Raw genomic sequence first — 3,006 nt, 5'->3', positions numbered from 1 at the left:
AATAAATAAATAAATAAATAAAGCTTATTTGGTGCTTTGGAGCTGGCTGCAGCCATGAGCTCAGTCAGTCCTTCCAATCCCATCCTTCCGTGTCTTTTCTTATGCTGTATTTTCCTCATTCCCCACCAATTCCACTCTGGTTTGCTCCTCTTTGCCGCAGTGGTTCACAACATATAATATGATTCTTTTGTTGTGTATTTTTCTGGCTTTGGTATCAAGATGATATCGGCTTTGGAGAACGAGTTGGGGAGGATTCCTTTCTTCTCAATGTTATGGAATAATTTCTTCAGTATAGGTATCAGTTCTTCTTTACAGATTTGGTAAAATTCAAGTGTGAAACCATCTAGTTCAGGCTTTTGTTGTTGTTGTTGGGAGGTTTTTTATTGCCATTTCCATTTTGGTACTCAATATTAGTCTGTTCAGGAGTTCTAATTCTTCCTTACTGAGCCTTGGGAGGTTATGTGTTTCAAAGAAATTGTACATTTCTTCCACATTTTCCAGTTTATGAGCATAGAGATTTTTATAGTATTCAGTGATGATGTTTTGTATTTCTATGTTATCAGTTTTGATTTCTCCATTTTCATTTCTGAGTGAGCTTATAAGAATACTATCTTTTCTGTTTCTGGTTAATCTAGCAAGAGACCTGTCAATATATATTTTTTATCTTTAAAAAAAAAACAACTTTTTGTTACATTAATCTTCTGTATAGTTCTTTTGTTGTCTACTTCATTTAGTTCTCCTCTGACCTTATTTGTTTTTGTCTTAGAGGGTTAGGATTGGTTTTCTCTTCTTTTTAGAGTTTCTTAAGATGATTTATCAGACTATTGATTTATGACTCATTTGTCTTTTGAATGTAGGCATTTTAGGGCTATGAATTTTCCTCTCAGAACTGCCTTTGCTGTATCCCACAGATTTTGATAACTTTTATCTCCATTATCATTTAGTATGAAGAATCTTTTGATGTCCATCTTCATCTCTTCCTTGACCCACTATCATTCAGCATTACATTGTTTAGTTTCCTTGATTTTGTGTAGCAATGGGTGTTTCTATTGGAACTGATTTATAGTTTTATTCCACTGTGGTCTGTGAAAATACATGATAATTTCTATCAATTTTAATTTGTTGAGACATGTTTTATGGCCTGGTATGTGATCAATCATAGATTGTTACATGAGCTGAATGGAAGAATATATATTCAGTAGTTTGGGAGTAGAATATTCTATAAATGTCTGAAAGGACCATTTGTTCAGAGTTTTGTTTAATTCCATTATTTCTTTGCTTATTTTCCATCTGAAAGGTCTGTCCAGTTCTCTCAGTGGGGTATTGCTAAGTCCTTGGCTATTATGATGCTTCTGTTTATCATTTTGTTTAAATTGAGGAGGAATACTTCTTAACTCTGGGTACTCTTGTGTTAGGTGCACAAATATTTAGAATTTTTCAGTCTTCTTGTGTAATTGTCCCCTTTCTTTCTTTACTTTTGCTGATTTGAAGTTCTAGTTAGGGCAATCAGATAAAAGAAGGAAATCAAAGCTATCCAAATGGAGAAAGAAAAGGGCAAATTTTCACACTTTGCTGCTGATGATTTTATATCCAGAAAACCACAGAGAATCAACTAAGAGACTCCTGGAATTGGTAAATAAATTCAGCAGTCTCATTTTACAAAATTAATGTGTATAAATCAGTAGCTTTCATATATGCCAACAACAGTCAAACCAAAAATCAAAACAAATATGTGATATATTTTACAATAGCAACAAAGAAAATAAAATAACTAGGAATATGTTTAACTAAAGAAGTGAAAGACTGCTACAGGGAGAAAATGCAACACTGAAGAAAGAAATTACAGAGGATGTAAACAGGTGAAAAAATTGTATCATGCTCATGGATTGGCAGAATCAACTTTGTTAAAATGTCTACACTGTCCAAAGTGATTTACAGATTCAATGCAATTCCTATTAAAATACGAATGTCATTTTTTGCTGACCTAGATAAAATAGTTTCATGATTTTTATGGAACCAGAAAAGGCCCTGAATAGCCATTGGAATCTTAAACAATAAGAGAAAATTGGGAGACATTGCTTTACCAGATTTCAAACTATACTATAAGGCCATAGTGACCAAAACAGCATGGTGCTGGCACCAAAAATGACATAGACCTCTAAATCATGACAGAGAACCCAGATGTGAAACCATATTGCCATCTGATCTTTGACAAAGCAGACAGAAACATACACTGTGGAAAAGAATCCTTATTCAACAAATGGTGCTGGGAAAATTGGATAGCTACAAGCAGAAAATTGAAACAGGATTCAATCTCTCTCCACTTACAAAAATTAATTCATAGTAGATAAACACTTAAATGTAAGCCTTGAAATTATAAAAATCCTAAAAGAAAATGTTGGAAAAACTCTTCTAGATATTAGCCTAAGCTAAGAATTTATGAAGAAGACCTCCGAAACAATCACAGCAACAAGAAAAGTAAATAAATGGCACCTGATCAGATTAAAAAGCTTCTTCACAACAAGGAAACAATCAATAAAGTGAATAGACAATCTATAGAAAGAAGAAAATATTTGCATCCTATAAATCTGATAAAAAGATTATAATCAGAATCTACAAAGAACCCAAGCAAACCAGCAAGAAAAAAAAAAAAACCCTACTAAAAAGTAGGCAAGAACATGAACAGAAACTTTGAAATGAATATATACCACTGTCCAACAAATATATGAAAAAATGTTCAACATTTCTAATCATTACAGAAATGCAAACTAAAACCACAATGAGGTATCACTTACCTCTAGCAAGAATGGCTGTTATCAAAAAGTCTAAAAACAGGCTCAGCGCCTACAGCTCAACCGGCTAAGGTGCCAGCCACGTACACCTAAGGTGGCGGGTTCAAATCCCCAGCCCGGACCCACCAAACAACGATGACGGCTGCAACCAAAAAATAGCCGGGCGTTGTGGCGGGCGCCTGTGGTCCCAGCTACTTGGGAGGCAGAGGCAAGA

The sequence above is a fragment of the Otolemur garnettii genome, unplaced genomic scaffold (genome assembly GCF_000181295.1).
Source record: "Otolemur garnettii isolate 467f Iridium unplaced genomic scaffold, OtoGar3 scaffold00103, whole genome shotgun sequence".
NCBI lineage: Eukaryota > Metazoa > Chordata > Mammalia > Primates > Galagidae > Otolemur > Otolemur garnettii.
Note: the sequence above shows the minus strand (reverse complement) of the source record.